Here is a 10,240-nt window from a genome sequence, read left to right as displayed (position 1 = left end):
ACAGAACACACATTTTTCAGGGATGGAAGAACACGGCATGGGAAGATGTCCTCCATCCCTAGCCACCTTCAGACATAGGAGCTCTCTGACCTCTGTAGGTGGCTGGGATCTTACACCTACCTCCTGTCAGGAAACGGGCTGGCTGCTGGGATGTGTGCTAGAATCTGGGACAATAAGATGAAATAAACACAGTACAGGGAGTTAAGAAATTGGCTTTATCCCTAGGTAAGATAAAAATTGGTTTTATCCCTATGTATTCTTGAGCAAGTTTCTAAATTTCTCTGAGCCTTAGTCTCCCTTGGCGTAGTGGCTAGATAGAAAGATTGTCTGTGTCATTAAAGAGGTAGAAGACTATGGTTCCAAAAAGAGACCCAAGCATGAGGAGTCAGACCCTGCCAGTCCCACAGCAGGTCTAGTGGCTGTGTCTGCCATTTTGAAAGAAGGCTTGTGCAGCTCAGTGATGCTGCAAGGGTCCTGAAGCACAGAATTGTAAAATGCTCCTGCTGAAAGACCACAGGGGCTGTCTGGCCCACCCTCCCACTCAGGAATCCTTGTATCAGATGGATTATTTCCAACACCCAGAACTGGGTGTGGCGCTGGCCGACTCCTGCGAATCCCAGGGTGAGGTCAGGGTGGCGCTGAGTGGGTAAGGCTAATAGATGTTGGAAAGCCTGGACTGGGAGCCTGGGACCCAGATTCCTCTGACCCTGAATTCGTGGCTCTCTATGTGGTGATTTTGACTTTGAAAGATCTCAGAGGATTCCAGGGAGGGACCAAGCACAGCAGAGGGTGAAAGGCCGCTGGTGGATCTAGTGGGCAGAGTTTTAGGCTCACTGGTCACTCTCCCAGGGCAGCAGCCAGACAGGACACCTGGGGCTGCTGCCCCAGGTGGATAAGGGTTTACATGCACAGGCTATGCTGGCCTTTGGAAGGAGTGAGGAACAGGTAACATGGCTCCATGCTCTTCTCAAGACCAAATAGGCAAGTAGGGGAAAGAGAGCTGCTCAGCTTGGGAAGTGTTCAAGCACTTATACAAACCCATCTGACTTGGCATGGCCAACTGACTCAACACCGCTGTGCAGTCACTCAAAGAAATCAACATGCACACTTCTCTGCTAACTTCTCTGTGCCAACTTTGACCAAACTGATGCATTTCTGAAGGACCAACATATACTTTGCATCCATAAATAAAAGGGCTGCTGCCACATTTCCAAGTGGGTATTTATTTCTGAAGATTCAAACAAATCTTGGGTACACTGTGTATGGAGAAATGAACAAAGTCTGGATTCCCTAAAACCTCAGGCTGTTGTCATTCACAAGTGTGCTGGGCTGAGCCATTCCCCTCGGTGTGACAGTGGCTCTCTGTGGCACATTGTCTCATAGACTGCGGGGTGGCAGGACCAAGTCTAAGTTATATGGGAGCACGGTTTAAAGCCAATCACAATACCTGGAAAGACATGCAAAGAATCAACCTCTGTTCCCAGTTCAGCCACTGAAGGACCATGCCTAGATGCCTAGGTCTGAGCGGCTGTCCCCTCAGCAGCAGTGTGATACCCGCGTCACAGGGGAAAAGGAGAACGTGGAGTCCTAAAAAGGACCTGGACCCAGTTTCATTCATTCTTCAGTCACTCAGTTATTTGGTTGATAGTGGTGGGTGGGCACTCTGCTTGGGTGGGAGATGTGGGTATGACTGAGAGGCACAGGCACTGCCCTAACAAACCCTTTGGTCCACTGTGGCACCCAGAGCATCAAAAAAGCAACCATACTGTTGCTTTATCAAATCAAAACTACCATGAGGTATCACTTCATACCCATCAGGATGGCTATTACCAAAAAAAAAACAAAACAAAACCAAACCAAACAAGTGTTGGCAAGGGTGTGCAGCAATTAGAACCCTGTGTATTGCTAGTGAGAATATAAAATGGTGTAGCCAACGTGGGAAGCAGAAGGGTGGTTCCTCAAAAACTTAAAAACAGAATCATCAACGCTGGGCGTGGTGGCTCACACCTGTAATCCCAACACTTTAGGAGCCAAGGGGGAAGATTGCTTAAGCCCAGGAGTTCGAGACCAGCCTGGGTAACATGGCAAAACCCTGTCTCTACTAAAAATACAAAAAATTAGCTGGGCATGGTGGTGTGTGCCTGTAGTCCTAGCTACTTGGGAGGCTGAGGTGAGAGGTTGGCTTGAACCCAGGAGGCAGAGGCTGCAGTGAGCTGAGATCGTGCCACTGCCTGGGTGACCGAGTGAGACCTTGTCTCAAAAAAAGTAAATATTAGTAAAAATAGAATCATCATATGATCTGGCAATTCTACTTCTGAATATATACCCCCAAAAATTGAAAGCAAGGACTGAAAGAGATATTTGTACCCCCATATTCAGAGCACTATATTCCTGATAGCTAAAAGGTAGAAACAGCCCAAATATGCATCAACAGATGAATGGGTAAACAAAATGTTGTATATGCAATGGAATATTATACAGCTGTAAAAAGGAAGAGAATCCTGACACATCCTACAGCACAGATGAGCTTTGAGGACATTAATGCTAAGTGAAATACACCAGACACAGAAAGACAAATGCTGTGTGATTTCACTGAGATGAGGGATCTAAGAAGTCAAATTCATAGAAACAGAAAGTAGAATGGTGGTTGCCAGGGACTGGGGGAGAAGGGAATGAAGAGTTAGTGTGTAACAGATACAGAATTTCAGTTTGAGAAGATGAAAAAGTTCTAGGGGGGGATGATGATGATAGTTGCACAGCATTGTGAATGTACTTAATGCCACTGAACTATACACTTAAAAGTGGTTAAACAATAATCTTTATGTTATATATATTTTGCCACAATTTAAAAATATTGCCCAGGACATGTGAAGCTGGGACAGAGTGCCAGGGAGCATAAGAGAGAGGCAGCAGACCCAGTGTTGTAGGAGAGAACATTCTAGAAAAGGTTTCTGGAGAAAGTGGCCTCTGAACTGAGAAGAATCGACGGGCATAGATAGAAGATAAGGGTAGGGATCAGGGAGGTATGGAGGAGAGAAAGAGTGTGTGGAAGGGCTCAGAGGTGGGGGTGGTACATTCCACAACATGAATAAAGTTCAGTGAGGCTGGCGCTCAAATACAAGCCCTCCAGGGTGAGGCCTGGCTGCCCTTGGAGAGCTTGTGCATGATGGGAAGGGGCCTGGATTGTATCCTAAGGAAAACCCCAGAAGGGTGAAGATTATGAGGGGGCAGTGCAATGAACACACTAGAGGGCTTAGGAGTAATGTGCAAGGCCCTGTCAACTGAGACGGATAAGGAGGGGGGTTGATTCCATCAAGAAGCAGCTGTGCATAGTATGAGAGGCAGGGCTTAGTGGCTGCGAGGATGATGAATGCATAGTCCAGAGGGTGTGTGCGTAGACAGACAAGGCCAGGCTGCTGTAGGAGAGCAGGGGCGTGACGTGAGAAACATCACCAGGGAAAGAAAGGGCCAGAGAATGTGTGGGTTTTTTGAATGCTAGTTCTTGATTCTACTGATTCTCATTAACTTACTTAATACAGATTTATTTGAACATTGTTGCTGACTTGACTAGCAAAATCATTTTTTGCAAGATATTTAATGGTCATCAAAGATGGTAAACACACTGAAGGACTTATTAAGTCTTCATAGGGCATGTTGCCTGCTGCACCAAGGCCACAAAAATCCTCATGAAGTTCATCTCATGCGGTGTTCAGGAGATGAAACTTTCTGGGGATTGTTTAACTGTTACCACTAACTTTAAAAATGTTGGATTACATGTCAGAAACTGCCTTTATTAAAATACGTATTTAAAAATAATCAATTGGCCCCAATTACATCCAAGTCTACTGAGTTCCTCTTGGCCTATTCTACATTCCAAACTGATTCAAGATCTTGCAAAGAACTTTCTTCTTTATGCCAGCTCTGAATAGGGCCCAAACCCATCCCACATCCCAGATCAAGTTCTGACACATGTAAAAAGGGAACAGCAGTTAAATGCAGCCCCCGAGGTCAGTGCTGTCAGAGAAGCAGTGACCCACTAACAGAACTGGCTTTATGGGGGGACAGGTGTTTATGTCAGAGACAAACATAGTATGGGCTTCCTAGACAATCAAGCCTGAGACACCCTTGGCAGCAGGTGGCCCTGGCTGACACATTCTGGTCAGAATAGAGTCTTCTAGAATTTATTTTTATTTTATTTTATTGTATTTTTAAGAGGGAGTCTCGCTCTGTCGCCCAGACTGGAATGCAGTGGCGTGATCTTGGCTCACTGAAACGTCTGCCTCCCGGGTTCAAGCGATTCTCCTGCCTCAGCCTCCCAAGTAGCTGAGATTACAGGCACATGCTACCACACCCACAAATTTTTGTATTTTTAGTAGAGACGGTGTTTCACCATGTTGGTGAGGCTGGTCTCAAACTCCTGACCTCAGGTGATCCACCTTCCTCGGCCTCCCAAAGTGCTGGAATTAGAGGCATGAGCCACCACACCCGGCCAAGTCTTCTAGAATTTAGAACATTAAGCTCTTCCCTTATAAAAATAAGAGGACACAAATTTAAAAAGATAAATAAAATAGGAGGACAGGGATAGGAGTTCAAGGGGCAGGAAGAAGGGGAAGAAAAGACCTTGTATGAGGATCATCCCCATGGGCAGCCTCTGATCTAGTGACATTGATGGACATTCCCTGGCAGACAGAACGCAGGACTTGGCTCTCTTTGCATCACTCCACCCCTCTCCTCCCTAGAGCAAAAGCTCCAACCTTTTTCAGGAACTCGGGTGCACATTAGGGAAGAAGCAGCAACCTCTCACTGCTTCACAAGCACTCTAGCAAAGGCTGGAACACAGCTACTCCATTTAACTTATAGCAGCATAGCAGGTTAGAGGTTGCAAATTCTGACCTTTCCACCATGTCGAATCCTGTGGTAAGGTCAGGAACTTGCCTGTCTTTTCCAGCCACCGCATCCTCCAGAGACTGCCTGCCCAAACACAGCCACCTGCCCCTATCTTGGAGGGGTCTGGAGGAGGGAGGGGAGTCTATTTCTTAGCCAGGTATCGGTCTGTTTCTCATCTTCCCCCAGGAAACCTTCTGGAAGGCTCAAGTTCATCAGAGCACATTTTTTCCTGTAGGACACCAGAGGCCCGGCTTTGCCAGTCTAGTTTTCACAGGGCTGTGAAACGTTAACTAGAAACAGGCCGGACCTCTCCCCTCCTTCAGCTCCCCCAGCCCCACCCCACCAGCACGTGAGTCAACCCTCTGACTCACCCCACCATTTAAATATGCAGAATTTCAGTTCTAAATTCTGGACCCTCAGCAGTTTAAGAAACGTAGGAGTCTCTGTCAGGAAGGTCTACTTCCCTCGAAAGGGACCTTCAGAGATGGGGCAGATCTGGGGCAGGCCAAGGTCTAGCCATTCCCCTGTTCGAGACCACATGTTTCAGCACTCCGTCCCACCCCTCGGAACGGCCAGGCTGAGGCCAGCCTTCCAGCTGTCAAGGGAATAGTAAGAGGCTTTGCACCAAGGTCTAGAGCGGGGGTAGGGAGAGGACCCTAGAAGGACCAAGCAACACGAGAAGGCCATGGCAAGTGGGGCTTTCCTTTGACTAGTCATTCTGATCATTCTAGTAAAGCAAACAGAAGAGACTTCTGCCAGCAAAGAGGAGGGCTCCTTCAAGCCACGGCTCTTAAGAGCCACCCATCCACTCCCTGCTCAGAAGGAGACAAGGCTGTCATCTGGGAGTGTGTGGGTGAATAGGGTCAAATGGGGAAGAGGTTAGCAAGTCCCAAACTTCAGAAGCAATCCGCAAGAGAACAACAGAGAAAGGCAGGCGTGTTTCCAGAGAGTTATCTGGAAGCATGGCCAAGGTGCCAAGCCCTTAAGCTATCAGCACAACTCCTGGAACCTCATTCAGAATGTTCCACTCCGAAGGACTTACTTCATCATCTCCTAAATTCAGCTACTCTACAGTTCCTCCCGAAACTCTGGCAACACCTACCAGCAGGCTTGGAACAGGCTGTCCCAAACTTACTCATGATCTGAGATCTCAAAGTCGATTGTAAATTGGGTTGTTTGCAAATCAGAAATGATTGGGTTTCCAGTGTAGTTCACAAAGCCTAATTAATCCATAATGCTCCAGTAATAACATATGTTCTCTTCTAGCTAAACTAAGCCTCCATTTATAAAATAATTCCTATGGGCAAATGCACTCAGTTTCATCTTGGAAAACTAGGAGAACATAGTCTTCTGCCCCAGTGGAAAAAAAAGAGTTGACATTGACAGTCTGGGGCATATTGTGGGGCAATGGAAGAAATTCACACCTTGAAGCCAGACAGAGCAGGTTCCAATCTTGGCTCTACTACTTGATAGTCAGAGGCCTGTCAGAATGAACCTCAGTGTCCTCATCTTCAAAACAGATAGAATACCTATCTTACAATATTCTTATGAGAATTAAAAATAATGAGTTTATTATAACCTGGGACATAGTGATTATGCGATGAGATCGATTTTTATCCAAAGAGATGAGTAACTGTGAGAAACTCAAATAGATAAGAGAAATGGGAGAAACTTGGAGACAGGCAATGTTGCCCAGGCCTTTAAGAACTTGGAAACTGGGTCCAGAAACTAGATACCAGTAAGATCAATGCTGGTCACCAGCAATGGATGGATTATAATAAGGTCGTTACAGGGCAAGTGAGTGTGCTTGGAGAGGTTCACATCTGTGGAGAAAAAGGAGCTCAGGGCAGTGGAAGGAGGAACTGCTCTGCTCCTCTCTCAAGACTGGGTTTCCAAGACTAGTTCTGAGACTGAGGCTGGATGTCCCTTCCCATACTGCCACCTTGGCACTAGAGGGGGCTCTAGGGAAAATGCCTACTTGTATAGAGGAGGTTGTGCCATGAATGAGCTGGGCACAAGATGGTAGGCTCACTGTGCATGCCCAACAAGGCAGGGCGCTATATTGCTGGCCAGGGGCTTTCTCTTCCACTGCCCACATCCCCACACCCTGGCCCAGTGCACGGTCTGGCACCAGCACCTGGCTCAGCTCATCATCAGAGCTGGTTCTTTAGTGGATGAAGGGAAGGAAGACATACCTGAGGGAGCAGGATGCAGCTCAGAGCCATTTAATTTTAACATTCAAAGAAATGTGAGCTTAATTAGTACTCCCCCACCCCCATGGGTGTGAGGCAGAATTTATTGTTCACAGATTTATTCAGTAAGCTGATGAGAAGCTCTTTGAAGGGAAAAAAACAAAAAACAAAACATTAGCGGAGCCAACATGAGCTCATCAAAAGCCAGTCTTGCCAAACCAACCTCATTTCCTTTGTTAATGGGGCTCCTGACCCAACAGGAAGCCATAACATGGTGTTACTTGACTGGAAGAAGACTTTTGACAAAGCCTGTCATGATATCCTGCTAGACAAGACAGGGACACGTGGCTGGGGAGTCCTCAGGGAAAACTGGCTCAAAGCATGCCTGGCTCGGGTGCCCGTGGGCCAACGTCACCCAGAAAGAAGCTGCTCTAAGTGCATGCCACTCAACACTCGTCACGGACTCTGGAGAAAGAAGGAAACTGCTTACAAATGTGTGAATGACGTGGATGACACGAAGCTGGGAGGATTAGACAGTCCAAAGGCTGATAACTCAAAATTAGACCCACGGCTATAAGGAGGGACTCCAACCAAGGAGAATGATTCCTATGGGGAGAACATATGAAACTGGACCATAGCTGCAAGGAATTCAGCTAGTCAGCAGTTGGAAGGGTGATACCTGGCTTGGCACAATGTATGGGGACAAGTCCCTGGTGTTTTGACCACAAGTTCACAATTCCAGCCTGTGAGGAGGACCCTCAGATTCAGATGTGAGCCTCCCTCTGTCTTCTTCCCAGGGAGACCTCCCTGACAGCACCACACTGGGCCCAGGCAGCTTGGGCCCCCAGAGGGCTGGAAGCCTTATTTTGTGGGGAAGAGTGAAGGCCAGCAGCTCAGGACGCAAAGGCTCTGGGCTATGCGATGGCTGTTTCCACCACTGTGAACTGATGGGCTGGTTCTGCATGGTTCCAGAAGACTGACCTGGGTCTGATGGAGCAGAATATAGGAAGACAGAATTCAGGGAAATCTAGGAAAATGAGTGACATGGGAGAGACGGAGGGGCCATGACTGTCCACATCCAGGCAGCCTTGCAGTCCCCATCCTTGGGCTTCAGCTCCAGAGACCTGAGGGCAGTAGTGGGCCTGGCAGAGGGAACTGTCTGGTCCAGAGATTGGCAAACCACAACCTGTGGGCTGCGTTTAGTTCCCAGTCTGTGTCTATCAATAAGTTTTATGCGGACACAGCCATGCCCACTGCTTATCTATTGTGAAGGGGAACTTTCGTGCTGTTACAGCAAAGTTGAATAATTTCAGCACAGACCTCATGGTTCACAAATCTGACATATTCACTACCTGGCCCTTTACAGAAAATGTCTGTTGACCCCTGGTCTAGTCCCATGGTGTTCAAACGCATCAACCACCAAATCTTTCTGCAACCAATGCTTCTGGAGAAGCACAATGTATGAGACAGACAAAAGCAGGTGTCATCAAGACAAAACGACGAGAGGGGAGTAAGGAGTCCCCTGCTCACACCTCTCCACACTCCAGCCCCAGGCCAAGAAGAGGCCAGGAAGGGGCTCTCCAGAACATTCCAGAACACCAGACAGCCCCCTTAGGGTCCTGGTTTGTGCGTCAGTCCTCTGTCACGCTAACTTCTCTGCTGTTTTCCTCTTTTAGATTTCTGAGCCTCACATCCTCTCTGACTGTGTCCAGTCCAAGCTCTCAATCCTGAGAAGTCCTTTTGTTCCTGAAAGAAAGAAACTCTCCTTGTTGTTTCCAACCTCCTGGTGGGTAGTACGCTGCCCAGTCGGGCCCAGGGGTTCCCATTTCAAGGCTTCAGGGCCACAGGAGGTGCCTGTGCACACAGTCAGCGTCCCAGCTCTACAGCTCTACTAAGTGTGGCAGGAAGAGCAGAAAGGTCCTCCCTGTCTCCCTTGGGGATGCTTGGGGAGCTCAAGGCATCTTGCAGGGAGGATCAATGGTTTCTTTGAACCACATTTCCCCATTTCTGTGGGGCTTTCCCTCATTCTCAGCATTGTTCCCAGGATGCCCAAAGCCACTGGAACAGTAGCCAGCTTTCCTTTTTACCCTGGATACTAACTCCCAAGGAGGTCATCCTCCTACTGTAGGTGGGCCCAAGACATGGTCGAGGTCATCCTCCTGCTGTAGGTGGGCCCAAGACACGGTCTGCCGGCCTTCCCAGAGAAGCGACTCTCGGTGGAGCAGGCTGCAGCTTGCCTCCGGGACCCTTCCCCCAAGCAGACCTGTCACTCAGCTTTGTTCCTGAGCAAGGGAAATGACCAGGCATGCCTGAGGGGCCACACTCAGGTCTCCACCAGGCCTGTGCTAGAGACGCAGAACAAAGGGTCCAGTTTCCAGGCGAGCCAAGGGGAGTTGTGCCTTGCCCATAAAAACAGATGACAGAAAAGCCTGACAGAGTCAGCTACTTTTATGTCACGGCTCAGGCTCAGGCCTTCAGAGAGGCTGCCGCGCCATCACCATGAAGCGCAGAGCTCTCCCGCCAGTTTCCAGCCTCGCTCTTTCCCGGGCCTTCTCCACCACAGTCTAGTGTTTTCTATCATTTCTCCATGTTTATTTCTATTCTTTCCTACACCATGCATTTAAAAAATGTTCCACATCAAATCGCATTAAGTTTTGTTCTGCTCATCCATTAAGGGCTCTATTTCTCTCAGTTGAATTAATAACACCCATGTGTTTTGTGATTTTCTCTGTTGTTTATTTTATCTTTCTTTTTGAGTTAAATAGATCCACTGGCCAGGTTGTGCAACTCCCACTAGGATGGTCCACCCTGCCCTCCACCAACACATACACCCTTTCTCCTCCTTCCTCGCACATCTGCCCATCCCCACCCTCCAACCACCTACCACCCCACTTGCTTCCCCCTCACAGGCACCCACCCTACCTCCATACCCCCACACACATGAACACACGCTTCACCCTCACAGGCACCCACCCCACCTCCATACTCCCCACACACATGAACACACGCTTCCCCCTCACAGGCACCCACACCACCTCCATACCCCAACACATACATGAACACATACTTCCCCCTCACAGACACCCACCCCACCTCCATACCCCCCCACACACACATGAACACACACTTCCCCCTCACAGGCACCCACCCCACCTCCATAC

The 10,240-nt window shown here is 48.4% G+C and overlaps 1 protein-coding gene across 1 annotated transcript in view; it reads right to left on the bottom strand.

Moving 5' to 3' along the window:
• SLCO2A1 (solute carrier organic anion transporter family, member 2A1) overlaps positions 1 to 10,240 on the bottom strand; it is a 91,908-nt gene that overhangs the window by 27,152 nt on the left and 54,516 nt on the right. The window lies entirely within an intron of this gene.

The sequence above is a fragment of the Mandrillus leucophaeus genome, unplaced genomic scaffold, assembly GCF_000951045.1.
Source record: "Mandrillus leucophaeus isolate KB7577 unplaced genomic scaffold, Mleu.le_1.0 Scaffold981, whole genome shotgun sequence".
NCBI classification, from domain to species: domain Eukaryota; kingdom Metazoa; phylum Chordata; class Mammalia; order Primates; family Cercopithecidae; genus Mandrillus; species Mandrillus leucophaeus.
The sequence above is the reverse complement of the archived record's forward strand: the minus strand, read 5'-3'. Positions and strand labels throughout refer to the sequence as shown.